Source organism: Gopherus evgoodei, chromosome 8 (genome assembly GCF_007399415.2).
Source record: "Gopherus evgoodei ecotype Sinaloan lineage chromosome 8, rGopEvg1_v1.p, whole genome shotgun sequence".
In the NCBI taxonomy this organism is placed as follows: Eukaryota; Metazoa; Chordata; order Testudines; family Testudinidae; genus Gopherus; species Gopherus evgoodei.
In genome coordinates this window covers 42290758-42308005 of record NC_044329.1, presented here as the reverse complement: position 1 = coordinate 42308005, position 17248 = coordinate 42290758, and the positions used below count along the sequence as shown (strand labels likewise).

General features: G+C 46.5%; 1 long non-coding RNA gene across 4 annotated transcripts in view; it reads left to right on the top strand.

Annotated features, from left to right (window-relative positions):
• The first annotated feature begins 445 nt into the window (after nucleotides 1-445).
• Nucleotides 446-17248, top strand: part of LOC115655967 — a 39635-nt gene continuing 22832 nt past the window's right edge. For 2 of the 4 annotated variants that reach the window (XR_004001550.1, XR_004001552.1), the window contains exons 1-2: nucleotides 4331-5529; nucleotides 7495-8070. This is a non-coding gene — a long non-coding RNA (uncharacterized LOC115655967). Of the gene's footprint in view, nucleotides 491-4330; nucleotides 5530-7494; nucleotides 8071-17248 lie in introns of those variants that run through there. The other 2 variants (XR_004001551.1, XR_004001553.1) reach the window with 2 other exon arrangements.

The following is a 17248-nucleotide window of genomic DNA, read 5'->3' as shown; positions in this document are numbered from 1 at the left end:
TGCTCTCGCGTCCCGGCTCCCAGAGGGCACCACGCGGGAGACCACAGAGAGGAAACGTCAGGGGTAGAGGGGCCCCGCAGAAACCATGGAGAAGGAAAGTGAGGCCTAGAGGGAGCCAAACGAGCCCATAGAGAGGTAGCGAGAAGGCTAGATGGGACACACCAGAGAGGTGCGTGACCGATTAGAACGCCCACGAAACCATAAATAAGAGGTGTGTAGACTAGAGGGCCCTTATACCATAGCGAGGCTATGGAAAGGCTAGACGGTGCCAATCGACGATAGAGAGGCAGTATCGAGGCTTAGGACTAAGCCGGAACCATAGAGGAGGCACATGCTATAGAGAGGAAATCCGGGACGCTGGAGAGACAGACTGCCGAGAGAATCTGAGGTTGGGGGCCAGTCGGCCCCACTCGCACGGAGACTGGCAACGTGCGGGCTGGTCGGGCCCTGGAGGACCGGTGGGTGGCTGGGCAGGAGCCCGTTCACGCAGGTGATGGTCGCTGATAGTTGTTGCTAACTTTCTAATGGCACAAAACTAAACACCTTTGCCCTACCCCTTCTCCAGGCCCTGCCCCCAGTTTGTTATATTCCTCTCCCTGGAGTGCAGGAGGTGGTGAGGCTCTGGGGTCAGGATAGGGGTTTGGGTGCAGGAAGGTGCTCCAGAATTCAGTGTGGTGAGGGAGGGGGCTGTGGGTTGAGGCAGGGGGTTGAGGTGTGGCAGGAGGTGTGGGTTCTGGGCTGGGGGTGCAGGTTCTGGCCTGGGGCTGGGCATGAGGGGTTCAGATGTGTGAGGGGGCTCTCAGATGGAGCAAGGGGTTGGGGTGTGGGGGGGTGAGAGCTCTGGCTGGGGGTGCAGGCTCTGGGGTTGGGTTGGGGGGTGAGGATTTGGTGTGCAGGCAGATGCTGTGGGTTTTTGGGGGGTGTCAAATCTGGGCATGGGCTTAGGTCATGTGGCTCCTGGTCAGAGGAGCACTGGGGCTAAGGCAGGCTCTGTGCCTGCCCCAGCTCCACACTGCGCTATAGCAACAGCCAGGCCAGCTCCCAGTGGGACACACTTTATGTGGAGTCCCGCCTCTGGATGAGCCACAGGACCAGGGACGCAGCTGCCCAGCTGAGTGCACATTGGCTCGTGCTGGGAGTAGGGCCATAGCCCTCAGTGATAGTCTGCAAAGAGAGGTTATCCTCTCTGCACAAGGAGGTAGGTGCAACAGGGGAGGCCTCTTGAATCATACTGAAAAAGGGCAATTAGCTAGTTATTTTTGGTGCCTGTACACAAATGCAAGAAGCCTGGGAAACAAGCAGGAAGAAGTGGAAGTCCTGACACAGTCAAGGAACTATAATCTGAGTGGAGTAGCAGAGACTTGGTGGGGTAACTCAGATGACTGGAGCACTGTTATGAATGGGTATGAACAGTTCAGGAAGCAGGAGAAAAGGTGGAGAACTTGTACTATATGTAAGAACACAATATGATTTCTCAGAGCTCCAGTATGAAACTGGAGAAAAGCTTGTTGACAGTTTCTGGGTTAAGTTTAGAGGTGAGAGCAACAAGGGTGATGTCCTGGTGGTATGAGGTAGGACGAGGCTTTGGACGCTAACAGAAGTTTCTAGATCACAGGTCCTGGTTCTCATGGAGGACTTCACTCACTTCGATATCTGCTGGGAGAGCAATACAGCAGTGCACAGACAATCCAGGAAGTACAGGGGACAATTTCCTGGTGCAAATGCTGGAGGAACCAAATAGGAGCAGAGTTCTTGTTGACTTGCTGCTTACAAACAGGGAAGAATTAATAGGGGAAGCAAAAGTGGATGGGAAGCTGGGAGGTAGTGACCATTTGATGGTTGAGTTCAGGATCATGACAAAAGGAAGAAGGGAGAGCAGCAGAATACAGACCTTGGACTTCAAAAAAGCAGACTTTGACTCTCTCAGGGAACTGATGGGCAGGATCCCCTGGGAAAGTAGCATGAAGGGGAAAGCAGTTCAGGAGAGCTGGCTGTATTTTAAAGAAGCCTTATTGAGGATGCAGGAGCAAACCATCCTGATGTGCAGAAAGAATAGTAAAATATGGCAAGCGACCAGCTTGGCTTAACAGAGAAATCTTCAGTGAGCTTAAATACAAAAAGGAAACTTACAGGAAGTTGACTAGGGAGGAGTATAAAAATATTGCTTGAGCAATCAGGAATGCCAAAGCACAATTGCAATTGCAGCTAGCAAAGTATGTGTAGGGTAACGAGGGTTTCTACAGATATGTTAGCAACAAGAAAGGGAAAGTGTGGGATCCTTACTGAATGGGAGAGGCAACCTAGTGACAAATGATGTGGAAAAAGCTAATGTACTCAATGTTTTTTTGCCTTGGTTTTCACAGATAAGGTCAGTTCCCAGACTGCTGCACTGGGCAGTACAGTATGGGGAGGAGGTGAACAGCTCTCAGTGGTGAAAGAACAGGTTAAGGACTATTTAGAAAAGCTGGACATGCACAAATCTATGGAGCTGGAAGCAATGCATCTTAGGGTGTTGGAGGAGTTGGCTGATGTGATTGCAGAGCCATTGGCCAAGGGCAAGTCATGCCTGATCAACCTGATTGCCTTCTGTGATGAGATAAGTGGCTCTGTGGATATGGGTAAAGCATTGGATGTGATATACCTTTACTTTAGCAAAAGCAGCAAAGAATCCTGTGGCACCTTATAGACTAACAGACGTTTTGGAGCATGAGCTTTCGTGGGTGAATACCCACTTCTTCAGATGCATGCATCTGAAGAAGTGGGTATTCACCCACGAAAGCTCATGCTCATGCTCCAAAACGTCTGTTAGTCTATAAGGTGCCACAGGATTCTTTGCTGCTTTTACAGATCCAGACTAACACGGCTACCCCTCTGATACTTTACTTTAGCAAAACTTTTCATACAGTCTCCCACAGTATTCTTGCCAGCAAGTTAAAGATGTGCGGATTGGATTGTAACAGGGATCGGCAACCTTTAGCCCACAGCCCTGGCAGATTTGTTTACCTGCTGTGTCTGCAGGTTCGACCGATCGTGGCTCCCATTGGCTGCAGTTTGCCGTTGCCAGTCAATGGGGTGGCAGAAAGTGGTGGCCAGCACAATGCTCAGCCCCCGCCGCTTCCCGCAGCCCCCGTTGGCCCGGAGCAGCAAACTGCAGCCAGTGGGAATTGCAGTTGGCCAAACCTGCAGAGGCAGCAGGTAAATAAACTGGCCCACCAGGGTGCTTCCCCTGGCAGGCCACGGGCCAAAGGTTGCCAATCCCTGGACTATAAGGTGGATAGAAAGCTGGCTAGATCGTTGTGCTCAATGGATAGTGATTAATGGCACGATGTCTAGTTGGCAGCCGATATCAAGCGGAGTTCCCCAGAGGTTGGTCCTGGGGCCGGTTTTGTTCAACATCTTCATTAATGATCTGGATGATGGGATAGATTGCACCCTCAGCAAGTTTAAAGATGACTGTAAGCTAAGGGGAGAGGTAAATATGCTGGAGGGATAGGGATAGGGTCCAGAGTGACCTAGACAAATTGGAGGATTATGCCAAAAGAAATGTGATGTGGTTCAACAGGGACAGGACGGAAGAATTCCAGGCAGTGCTACAGCCTGGGGACCGACTGGCTAAGCAGCAATTCTGCAGAAGTATACCTGGGAATTACAGTGGATGAGAAGCTGGATATGAGTTAGTGTGCCCTTGTTGCCAAGGAGGCTAACAGCACATTGGGCTGTATTAGTAGGAACGTTGCCATCAGATTGAGGGAAGTGATTATTCCCCTCTATTCAGCACTGGTGAAGCCACATCTGGAGTTTTGGCCTCCCCCACTATAGAAAGGATGTAGACAGTTTGGAGAGAGTCCAGCAGAGGGCAGTGATTAGGGGGCTGTAGCACATGACTTATGAGGAGAGGTTGAGGAGGATTTGATAGCAGCCTTCAACTACCTGAAGGGAGGTTCCAGAGAGGATGGAACTTGGCTGTTCTCTGTGATAACAGATGACAGAACAAGGAACAATGGTCTCAAGTAGCAGTGGGGGAGCTCTAGGTTGGATATTAGGAAACACTGTTTCACTGGGAGGATGGTAAAGCACTGTAGTTGGTTACCTAGGGAGGTGGTGGAATCTCCATCCTTAGAGGTTTTTAAGGCCCAGCTTGACAAAGCCCTGGCTGGGATGATTTAGTTGGTGTTGGTCCTGCTTTGAGCATGGGTTGGACTAGATAACCTCCTGAGGTCTCGTCCAACCCTAATCTTCTATGATTCAATTAATATTAACAACAAGAGGGGAAGGAATGCAAGCCAAAATAGGGAAAGAATAGGTTAAAGAATATTTAAATAAGTTAGATGTATTCAAGTCAGCAGGGCCTGATTAATTTTTTCTTAGATTACTCAAGGAACTAGCTGAAGCAATTTTGGAACTGTTAGTTGTTATCTTCAAGAATTCATGGAAGACAAATGAGGTCCCAGAGGACTGGAAAAGGTCAAACATTATACCTGTCTTTAAACGGGGAACAAAGAAGACCCAGGGAGTTATAAACCAGTCAGCCTAACTTTTATATCTGGAAAGATACTGAAACAAATTATTAAATAATCCATTTTTAACCACCTGGTTAGCTGATATAGTAAAGTTATAAGGAATAGCCAGCATGGATTTGTCAAGAAATCATGCCAACCAACCTAATTTCCTCCTTTGACAGAGTTACTGGCCTAGTGGAGCGGGGAAATCTGTAGACTTTGTATATCTTGATTTTTAGTAAGGCTTTTGCACAATCCCACATGAAATTCTCTAAAGCAAACTTGGGAAATGTGGTTTAGTTGAAATTACTGTAAGATGAGAGCACAACTGGTTGAAAGGCCATACTCAGAAAGTAGCTATCAGTGGTTCACTGCCCAACTGGGAGGACGTATCTAGTAATGGCTCCAGAACTGACCCCTGAGGAACCTCACTAATCAATATGTTCATTAGTGACTTCGATATGGAAGGGAGAGTAGACATATAACATTTGTGGAGGACTCCAATTTGTGGGAGGGGTTACTAGAATTTTTGAGGACAGAGTATGGGGAGATTTTGGCAAACCAGTAAAGTGCCTGAAACCACTATGGCTTATTGTTAAAGCAACCTATTAAGCAGTCTCAGCTTGACCAAGGCAGGAGGGGAGGGGAGGGGATTTGGGGTGCCACAGAAAGGACAGCTTGACCCAGCATCCTTGCTGATAAGAATTGAGTTGAAGTTGCTGATACACGCATTTTAAAAGAGCAGGAATGTCTATTGGGGACTCAAGGCTGCAAACCCTGGAAAAACCCACACCTGAAGGAACATCTTGCTTGATCCTTGAAACTGCTTACTTAACAAGTTTTCTTTAAGGGATATGTCATTCTATTACTAATGTGTAAATAAGAGGAAAAAGTTTGAAATAGTTGGATTCATTTGGGGACTCTTTTTGGACTCTCCCTCTGGATACATCTTGCCGTCCCCACCAGCAGACAGAAGATTTGGCCAATAGAAGCCTGCTACTTTGTCACTCGAGAGCCACACTCAGCTTTGGTAATTATCAAAGATTGGGGGTGTTTTACTAACTTGTTGCAGATGTGTGTAAGTGCTTGAGACTAAGTAAAGTTTAGCTTTAAGTGAAAGCACTCTTGTGTTGTTCCGTTTATGCCAGCCATCTCTTGGTCGGACAGCCATGTCTCCCTTGATTTATTTCCTGATACCACCTTGCACAGAGTAAAAGTTACCAAGAGCTTTGGGTTGAAAGAGCCCTGGGTAACAACCCAATTAGAATTCCAAAGGATCTTGATAAATTAGAGAATTGGTCTTAAATCAACATGATACAATTAATAAAGACAAATGCAAAGTACTACACTGAGGAAGAAAAAAATCAAATGCACAACTTCAAAATGGGGAATAATTAGCTAGTCAGTAGTACTGCTGAAAAGGATCTGGGGTGGATAGTGCGGATCACAAATTGAGTATCAGTCAACAGTGTGATGCACTTGCAAAAAAGGCTAATTCCACTCTGGGTTGTACTAATAGGAACGTTGTAGTTAAGATCTGGGAGGTAATTGTTCCACTCTATTCAGCACCAATGAGGCCTCAACTGGTATTGTGTCAATTTCTGGGTGCCACACTTCAGGAAAGATTTGACCAAATTTGAGAGTCCAGAGAAGAGAAACAAAAAATGATAAAACGTTTAGAAAACTTGATTTATGAAGAAAAGTTAAGAAATGGGGCATTTTTAGACTTGGAAAAGACGACTGAGGGGAACCTGATAACAATCTTCAAATAGGTTAAGGACTGTTACGAACAGGATAGTAATCAGTTGTTCTCCTTGTCCAGGACAAGAAGAAAGGGGCTTAATCTGCAGCAATGAAATTTAGGCTAGCTGTTAGGAAAATCTTTCTAATTGTAAGGGTAATTAAGTTTGGGAATTAGGCTTCCAAGAGAGCTTGTGGAATCCCTGTCTCTGGAGGTTTTTAAGAACAGGGTGGACATACACTTGTCAAGGATAGTCTGCCTCATTTACTTGGTTGTGCCTCATTGCAGAGGTCTGGACTTGATGACCTTTCAAGGTCCCTTCCAGGTCTATAATTCTATGATATCTAAAGAAGGCAAGTGAATTGTTGTCTGCAGATTGCGTATCAGTGTTTGCCTGCTCCCATACAACTGGATTACAGTTGTTGATATTTCTTGTTTAGTTTCCTTCATTCAGAAGATGCTGCTACACTCAGCATTCCCTCTAATTTTTCCCATGCATGTGCAGAATGAATTTTATTGTATGCACCAATATGGAAGTGATGTGTGTCACAACAAAATTCATGTAGTGGGGGGTGGGGCTAAGGGGTTTGGAGTGTGTGGGGAGCTCAGGACTGGGGCAGAGGGTTGGGGGTGAGGGCTCTGACTGGGAGTGTGGGCTCTGGGGTGGAGCTTGAGATGAAGGGTTTGTGGTGTCAGGCTTCCCCACGTCTATAATGGGGAAAGAAAACTCCCCCAAGCTCTTTCCCTGCAGCAGCACCTGGGCTAGGGGGGGAGAGACGCCTCTCTTCTCTGGGGCTAGGGGAGAGGCATCTCTCCCCTCCGCAGCCTGAGCACTTGTGTGGCAGTTAATTGGCTGCTGTGCAGCTGCGCAGCTTAGAGGAATTTAGGCTATACCCATTTCAGTACATTGGTGATCCAAATGAGCTCTCTCCTGCCATCTATTGACAATCTGGAGGAAAAGATGTAATGAGCAGACTTTATTTGCATAGACACACCTACTTTGCCAAGGTGATCAGTCTTGACTGTTATTCAGATATGAAATTTGCAGAACTACTAATGGTGCTGTGTAACCTACCACTTAAGGGATAGCTAATACGATAACAATTTTTTAAAAAGGCTCCAGAGACAATCCTGACAATTAGAGGCCGCTAAGCCTAACTTCAGTCATTTGACTCTTGTGTTTAATGTCATTTGACTCTTGTGTTTAAAGACAGAACTTACTAGACTTAATTGAGAGTCTTTGTCTCTTTCCAGTGATCACTACAGCTGAAATCATTGATAGACTGGTCTAGGAGTCTGAGCCTTAGACCTATGTGGGGACAGTGTTTCAGTAAAAGACAGCATAGAGGATGCAGTGGCAGTGAGGTTCCTCCATACCCAGTGAAGTTACTTGAGCTGAAATCACTGAAAAGTGGGCTGGGTGGTGGAACCTCAGAACACAGCATGGTGGACAAAGGCAGCGTAATGAGAGACACCACAGCACCAGCACCAAAGGTGTCACTACTTGCTGGGCTAGGTGATTGTGGGCTATAGGACCAAGGACACAAGAGTACAGAAGCAGTTGGAACAGCAGAGGCAGCAGCAACTATGGCAAGCAGCAGTAGCTGCCAGAGCAGAAAGCAGCAAGAAGTGGCAGCAGCAACAAAGAGGCAGTGGCAGAGGCACCACTCACATTCTTCTCAGAAGCTGGAGGTGAATCCCCTGAATTCACCCCTGATCTTCAGGACTTTGCTGACCTTGGACATCAGACTGTAAACAGTGTGCAGCAAGAGGAAAGAAAAAGTGGCATGTTAAAGGGACATTTGTCCACTGGACATTCAAAATTTCAAGGTGAGGCAAAGGACTACTGCCCAGGATACTTTGGTTGGAGTTTTTATTTAGTGTTTGCATGCTTTTGAGTCATTGTTCCTGTAAATGAATGCTTTGTTCCCTCTCCCCTTTGATAAAATTTCTCTTTTTGTTATATAGACTCAATGCTTGTGAATGGGGAAGTATTATCTTTTAGGATTTGTCTACACTGCAGTTAAACACCTGTGGCTGGCCCATGCCAGCTGACTCAGGCTTGGGCTAAGGGACTGTTAATTGTGGTGTAGATGGTCCAGCTCAGGCTGCAGCCTGAGCTCTGGAACCCTTATACCTCTGAGGCTACGTCTACACTACAGGATAAATTCGAATTAGCTTAAACCAATTTTATAAAACAGATATTATAAAGTCAATTGTGAGAGTCCACACTAGGCACATTAATTCGGTGGTGTGCGTCCATGGTCCGAGGCTAGCGTCGATTTCTGGAGCGGTGCACTGTGGGTAGCTACTGTAAAATAATGAGGCCAATAGTGCCAATTTGCGTCCACACTAACCCTAATCCGATATAGTAATATCGATTTTAGCGTTACTCCTCTCGTTTTGTAGGAGTACAGAAATCTATTTAAAGAGCCCTTTAAATCGATATAAAGAGCAGTGTAGTGTGGACGGGTGCAGCATTAAATCGATTTAACGCTGTTAAAATCGGTTTAGCAGCGTAGTGTAGACCACGCCTGAGTCCTAGAGTGTGGGCTCCAGCCCAAGTCTGACCATCTACATCATAATTAAACAGACCCTTAGCCTGAGTCAACTGGCACGGGCCAGCTACGAGTTTTTAATTTCAGAGTAGACACATCCATAGAGGTAGTCAGGGGAGGTTTTTACTTTTTCCAGATTGTTGGGTGGGGGCTTGAGGTGGTTCGGTTTTGTAATGTTAAGAGAAACCCCTAGACATGGAGCCCATCCCTTGTTGCTGCCAAAACAACCTGGCAGAAGAGTTACAGAAGGAGTTTGCTTTTATGTGGCGTCAGCAAGAGAGTGTTACAGAATAGCACTTTAGCTGCACCAACTGAGAAGCAGTTTCTGTTTAAAGCAGCCTTTTTTCCAAGTGCTGTAACATCTTCATGTGCAGTCAGATTGTCCTGGACATTGGTGGGCTGGCAGAGAGCTCGTGGGGTCACTTGCTCAGGGTGTATGACACTATCCAGGATACAGTCTGGAATGTTGAACAACAGTGTCCCCTTAACTCTCTAGGCTTGGATGCCTTTTACACTGTTTTGTGATCAGAACATCAATGCTTGGCCTGCTCACACTGCCTTCAGCATGCAAATTTACTCCCAGCTAAATACATGAGCACTCTGAGTAGTCACTCATGAATTACATACAGTGCCACTTCCATGAATTTCTAGTCCCAATCTTGTCCCCCGAGCAATGTGCATCTTGTACTGTCCAGCACACTGCTGAACAACGCAAGCTCATAGAAAGTCTCTCATTTCATCAAAGGAAAATGATAATGCACCAGCCTTATTATCCCAGATGGAGTTTCCCCACACTCTACTGCAAACACACTGGTTAATATAAAACAATAAGATAAAATCTATTTGTTGTAGTTAATAAACTTAAGTGATTACAAGTTATGATGCATAAAAGTCAGGATTGCTTACAAAAAGAAAATAAGAGTAAAATGCAAGCTAATGGCTAACTTAACAAATTAACAAAATTCAAAGTGAAGATTTGCTTCATCGCACGCTGCAGTACATTTCACAGGCTGGGTTTCCTTTCAGTCCAGGACACACGCATCCTTAGTTCAGTGTCTTCAGGTGTTCATTGATGTCATGAGCAGAGATGGGAGGAGGAGAGGTGAGTTGGGGAGTTTTATTATTATAGCCCTTTCCCCTCTTTAAGAATTATCCCAGCTGGGTGCAGGCAACAAGTAGTCTCTTGTGGAGCACTGGGGTTTGAACCATCCCTGTGATGAAATGTAAATGTCTTCTTCACTTCTTCCCTCTCTGGAGAATGGCTGCTTAAGCAGGTGGGTAGTCATTCACACTGACCCCAGCGAGGTGTTATCTTTGTCTCTGAAAAACTGATTTGTGGGTGTAACCCAGAATTACAATATATTTCAGTAACAATCTTGTAACTTCACATACAGAGTTGCTATACATTGTACAAAATGTATCAGTCTTGTAAAGTGGTGAACATAATGGTATAGGCTGTCACAGAGGGTCCCGGTTGTGACAGATTGGACCCCCCCTTCCAGGGTGCCACCTAATATACTGGGTTTTACTAAGCCCGTCTGCTCCACCAGCCTGAGTTCCCTTACACTGTTTTGCCGAGCCAGGATCTCCAATCTCCTCTAGCACACACACAGTTAGGGACACACCAAGCTTTAGAATCACACACAGTCTGCAATCAGCTTTGCGTGCGAAGACTCAGCTAGGAAACTGCCCAGCAGTCAAGCCCACACTCCCTCTGGAGAGTAAACCCAAAATTGTATTGTCTTGTGCAGCACAGAAAACTGGACAGTGTAAGCTCATGAAATTTCCTCCCTCCCTCAGTGTGGAGGAAGATTTGCACAGCTTTTTGCCCACCCGCCATGCCCCAGCCAGTTATGAATTGAATAAACTGGGTTTTAGAAAACAAAACAAGTTTATTAATTACAAAGGATAAAATTTAAGTGAATATAAGGAATAAACAGATCAAAGCAGATTACTGAGCAAATAAAACAAAAAACACACAAACTAAGCTTGATACACTAAATTAGCTGGTTAATAGTAGCAAATTCTCACCTTAAATGTTGTTTTATGCAGGTTGTAGAGTTTCTTGAAGGTAAACTGCACTGCTCGCAGTTTAAATCTCTAGCTATTCCTTTCACAGGCTAGACATTTCTCACCTGGGCTCAGCCCCTGCCCCATCTTAGTTCCTTTGTTTTTTCAGGTGTTTTCAGCAGTCTTCCTTCTTGGGTCAGGAGGCAGTGGAGAAGAGCCTAGATTAACTCACTCCTCAACCTTAAATAGGATTTGCATATTGCAGGAATCCCTTGTTTCCCAGTTTGACCCCCACCCCCCCTCTTAATGGAAAAACCTGGAAGTCCAAGATGGTATCTAGTACAAAATGACATGATCATCTGAACCTGGAGTGTCAAAACAGCATCCCAGGAAACTTTTCAAGGAGGGAGATTAGCATCTTCAGAGTTCTATTGTTCTCCTGAATGGCCCATCCAGGCTGACTGCATACTATCCGGTGGGCATTCCCCAAGTTGTAATTGTTACATAGTCAATATTCCTAACTTCAGATACAGAAATGATACATGCATATAAATAGGATAATTATATTTAGTAAATCATGACCTTTCCACTAATACCTCACATGACCCATCTTGTGTAACTTTAGCGCCCTTGTGGCCAAGATGGAGTCTGCTCTGCAGGCAGCTCTGGCCAAGAGAAGGCATGTGCAGGAATGCAGCAGGAAAAATCCCTTCCACCCCAGGGGCACCTGTTCCAACCCCCACAGAGTGATTGGTATGATGGGATAGCCTAATTTTGGCAATTGATCTTTGATTATCAGCAGGTAAGTATGCCCAGTGGTCTGTGATGGGATGTTATATGGGATGGGATCTGAGTTACTGCAGAGAATTCTTTCCTGGGTGCTGGCCGGTGAGTCTTGCCCACATGCTCAGGGTTTAACTGATCGCCATATTTGGGGTCGGGAAGGAATTTTCCTCCGGGGCAGATTGGCAGAGGCCCTGGAGGTTTTTCGCCTTCCTCTGCAGTGTGGGGCATGGGTCACTTGCTGGAGGATTCTCTGCAGTTAGGGTCTTCAGACCACAATTTGAAGACTTCAATAACTCAGACATAGGTTAGGGGTTTGTTATAGAAGTGGATGAGTAGGATTCTGTGGCCTGCTTTTTGCAGGAGGTCAGACTAGATGATCATAATGGTCCCTTCTGACCTTAAAGTCTATGAGTGTGAACACACCCCCCCACAGGAAAAGTACAATGGATATAAGAAAGGGAAATATTTATTTACAGAGGGATTAGAGGAGAAAAACAACAAGGAGAAATATAGGGGGAGCAGTAAAACAGGGCTGCATCCAAGCCAAGGCCCCACTAGCCCAGTGGTAGCACAGTCTGGAAGGGCAGATACAAATGTGTCTGCAACACAGAGTTCAGGGGTCCTGAGCAAAGTTCCAGTCCAGTGGTGAGTCTTGGGTGCTCCTGGTTGTCTTCAGCACCAGTGAACTTTCCCCCAAGAAACCCCTCCCGTGCCCTCTTCTGCCGCACTCTGCAAAGCCATGGAGCGACCACCTCCCTACTTAACTATCTAGCAACCTTCTACCTTGTTCCCAATGCAGAGTCACAAGCCCCAGTACTTACACCCCCATGCAGCTCTGGGCAGCTGTGATACTGGGTCCAGATCTGGCTTGTCCTTCTCGAGCAATTCCTCCCTGGCACAGGGCTGCTTCTGTCCTGGGGTGCCCCCGATCGGCCATCCTGTCCTTCCTAGACTTCAGGAAAGTTCTCTCTGCTGCTTCCTTTGCAAGGGCCTGCGGGCTGCTGCTGCTGCTGCCGCCACCTCTCTCTCCCTCCCAGCTCCAGAGAGCCCCCGGAGTTTCCTTCCTTTTTTCTCACTCTCTCCCTCCCCCAAGTGTGTGTGGAGGGGTGGGGGTTAGTGCTAACGAGGCAATTCAATTAAGGTTGAAATGGCATATTCTCAACAGTTAACAAGAAGGGGTGAATACCAAGGGAAGGAAAATTACTTTTGTAGTGCTAATAGTGTGACTAGACAGCAAGTGTGAAAAATCAGGATGGGGTGTGTGGGGCGGGGGGTAGAGAAACCTATGTAGAAAACGACCCAAAAATTGGGACTGTCCCTATAAAATTGGGACATCTGATCACCCTAAATTCTAACGAGGGCCAATGTAATCAAGGTGGTCCATTTCAAACAGTTGACAAGAAGGTATGAGTATCAGCAGAGGGAAAATTACTTTTTGTAGTGACCCATCCACTCCCAGGCCTGGTCTACACTACGTGTTTATACCAAATTTAGCAGCGTTAAACTGATTTAACCCTGCACCCATCTACACAACGAAGCCCTTTATATCAATATAAAGGGCTGTTAAAATCGATTTCTGTACTCCTCCCCAACAAGGGGAGTAGCGCTGAAATCGGTATTGCCATGTTGGATTAGGGTTAATATGGCTGCAATTCGATGATATTGGCCTCCGGGCAGTATCCCACAGTGCACCATTGTGACCACTCCTGGAAAGCAATCTGAACTCGGATGCACTGGCCAGGTAGACAGGAAAAGCCCCGCGAACTTTTGAATTTCCTTTCCTGTTTGCCCAGCGTGGAGCGCTGATCAGCACGGGTGGCCATGCAGTCCCAATCCAAAAAGAGCTCCAGCATGGACCATACGGGAGATACTGGATCTGATTGCTGTATGGGGAGACAAATCTGTTCTGTCAGAGCTCTGTTCCAGAAGACGAAATGCCAAAGCTTTTGAAAAAATCTCCAGGCTATGATAGACAGAGGCCACAACAGGGACTCAACACAGTGCTATGTGACAAGCGTAATGGAAAGCCAAGAATCAAATGGACCCTCATGGAGGGAGGGAGGGGGGACTGAGGACCCAAGCTATCCCACAGTTCCTGCAGTCTCCGAAAAGTATTTGCATTCTTGGCTGAGCTCCCAATGCCTGAAGGGTCAAAAACATTGTTGCCAGTGTTCAGGGAATATGTCCGTCAATTTACCTCCCCTCCCCCTCTCAAAGAAAAGGGAAAAAAAATCATTTCTTGCCTCTTTTCAATGTCACCGTATGTCTAATCCAGTAGACTGGATGCTGCAGCGCTAAACAACAGTATCCTCTCCCCTCTCCTCCGCGGTGGCAGATGGTACGGTACAATATGAGTGATAGCCGTCCTCACCATCATCCTGTGAGTGCTCCTGGCTGGCCTCGGTGGGGTCGGCCAGGGGCACCTGGGCAAAAATGGGAATGACTCCCGGTCATTCCCTTCTTTAAGCTTTGTGTCCTGGAGATTCAGGCCTGGCAGGTGGTGCAATAGGGCTGGTAACCATCCTCATCATAGCAGCTGGAGGCTGAGCTCCTCTCCCCTCCCCGCTTTCATATCTAATGGAGATTCTGGACTATCATTAGCAGCAGGAGGCTGTGCTCCTCTCCCCCCAAACCCTTTAATGAGTAATGAAGATATCCTGCCTGGAATATCATAGCAGCTGGAGGCTACCTCCCCCTCATTTTATCTCACTAAAAAGTCAGTGTTTCTTATTCCTGCATTCTTTATTACTTGATCACACAAATGAGGGGATAACAGCCACGGTAGCCCAGGAGCGGTGTGGGAGGAGGGAAGCAACGGTTGGGGTTATTGGCAGGGGTCACCCCCTAGAGTGGCCTGCAGCTCATCATTTCTGTGGGATATTTGGGGCTCTGACCCAGAGTGGCTGTGCTCTCTGGTTCTCTAGTAGACTTACCCCATATTCTAGGCAGGACTGACTCTATTTTAGACAAAACATAAAGAAGGGGATGACCTGTGAAGTCATTCCCATTTTGTCCATGAGCCCCCAGCCAACTCCAGCGAGCCAGCCAGGAGCACCCTGAACAGCAGCAGATGGTACAATATGACTGGTAACCATCATCGCCATTTCCAAAGCAGCAGACGCTGCAATAGGGGCTGGTAAGGCATATCTTTAACCTTGCAAAGGCAAATTAATGCTGCTGTGTAGCACTGCAGTACCGCGTCTGTCAGCAGCATCCAGTACACATATGGTGACAGTGAAAAAAGGCTAAATAGGCTCCATGGTTACCATGCTATGGCATCTGCCAGGACAATCCAGAGAAAAAGGGTGCAAAATGATTGTCTGCCGTTTCTTTCATGGAGGAAGGACTGAGTGATGACATTTACCCAGAGTTGCCCGCAACACTGTTTTTGCTCCATCATGCATTGTGATCTCAACCCAGAATTCCAATGGGGGGGGGAAGACTGCGGGAACTATGGGATAGCTACCCACAGTGCAATGCTCTGGAAATCGACGCTAGCCTCAGTAAATCGATGCACGCCGCTGAATTAATGTGCTTAGTGTGGCCATGTGCACTCAACTTTATACAATCTGTTTTAAAAAAACTGTTTCTGTAAAATCGGAATAATTCCGTAGTGTAGACATACCCCTAGTCTTTATTCAGGCCTAATTTGATGGTGTCTAGTTTGCTAATTAATTCCAGCTCTGCAGTTTCTTGTTGGAGTCTTTTTGAAGTTTTTTTGTTGAAGAATTGCCACTTTTAAGTCTGTTATTGAGTGTCCAAGAAGATTGAAGTGTTTTCTTACTGATTTCTGAACATTACAGTTCTTGATGTCTGATTTGTGTCCATTTATTCTTTTACATAGAGACTGTCTGGTTTGGCCAATGTACATGGCAGAGGGGCATTGCTGGCACATGATGGCATATATCACATTGATAGATGTGCAGGTGAATGAGCCCCTGATGGTATGGTTAGGTAGGCTATGATGGTGTCCCTTGAATAGATATGCGGATAGAATTAGCAGTGGGGTTTGTTGGAGGGATTGCTTCCTGGGTTAGTGTTTTTGTTGTGTGGTGTGTAGTTGCTGGTGAGTATGCTTCAGGGCTGTCTGTAAGTGAGGACTGACCTGTGTCCCAAGGTCTGTGAGAGTGAGGGATCGTTCTTCAGGATAGGTTGTAGATCCTTGATGATGTGCTGGAGAGGTTTTAGTTGGGGGCTGTAGGTGACAGCTAGTGGCATTCTGTTACTTTCTTTGTTGGGCGTGTCCTGTAGCAGGTGACTTCTGGGTACCCTTCTTGCTCTGTCAATCTGTTTCTTCACTTCAGCAGGTGGATATTGTAGTTTTAAGAATGCTTGCTACAGATCACGTAGGTGTTTGTCTCTGTCTGAGGGATTGGAGCAAATGCAGTTGTATTTTAGAGCTTGGCTGTAGACAATGGATCGTGTGATGTGGTCTGGACAAAAGCTGGAGGCATGTAGGTAGTATGGCGGTCAGTAGGTTTCTGATATAGGCTGGTGTTTATGTTTGCAGTGTGGTGTCCAGGAAGTGGATCTCTTGTGTGGACTGGTCAAGGCTGAGGTTGATGGTGGAGTGGAAATTGTTGAAATCCTGGTGGAATTCCTCACGGGCCTCCTTCCCATGCGTCCAGATTATGAAGATGTCATCAATGCAGCATAAATAGTAGAGGCGCTAGGGGACAAGAACTGAGGAAGCGTTGTTCTAAGTCAGCCATAAAAATGTTGGCATGCTGTGGGGTCACACAGGTTCCCATAGTAGTCCTGCTGACTTGAAGGTATAAATTGTCCCCAAATCTGAAATAGTTATGGCTGAGGACAAAGGCACAACGTTCAGCCACCAGGTTTGCCGTGATATTGTCTGGAATACTGTTCCTGATGGCTTGTAGTCCAACTTTGTGTGGAATGTTGGTGTAGAGTGTTTCTGGCTCTGTGAATGAGGGAAAAGCAGCGGACGTGTTATTCCTTGACTTTAGCAAAGCTTTTGATATGGTCTCCCACAGTATTCTTGCCAGCAAGTTAAAGAAGTATGGGCCGGATGAATGGACTATAAGGTGGATAGAAATCTAGCTAGATCGTCAGGCTCAATGGGTAGTGATCAATGGCTCCATGTGTAGCTGGCAGCCGATATCAAGTGGAGTGCCCCAAGGGTCGGTCTTGGGGACAGTTTTGTTCAATATCTTCATTAATGATCCGGAGGATGGCATGGACTGCACCCTTAGCAAGTTTGCAGATGACACTAAACTGGGAGGAGTGATAGATACGCTGGAGGATAGGGACAGGATACACAGGGACTTAGACAAATTAGAGGATTGGGCTAAAAGAATTCTGATGAGGTTCAACAAGAACAAGTTCCATGCACTGCTACAGACTAGGGACTGAATGGCTAGGCAGTAGTTCTACAGAAAAGGACCTAAGGGTTACAGTGGACAAGACGCTGGATATGGGTCAACAGTGTGTCCTTATTGTCAAGAAAGCTAATGGCATTTTGGACTCTATAAGTAGGGGCATCGCCAGTAGATCGAGGGACGTGATCATTCCCCTCATTCAGCATTGGTGAGGCCTCATCTTGAGTACTGTGTCCAGTTCTGGGCCCCACACTACAAGAAGGATGTGGAAAAATTGGAAAGAGTCCAGCGGAGGGCAACAAAAATGATAGG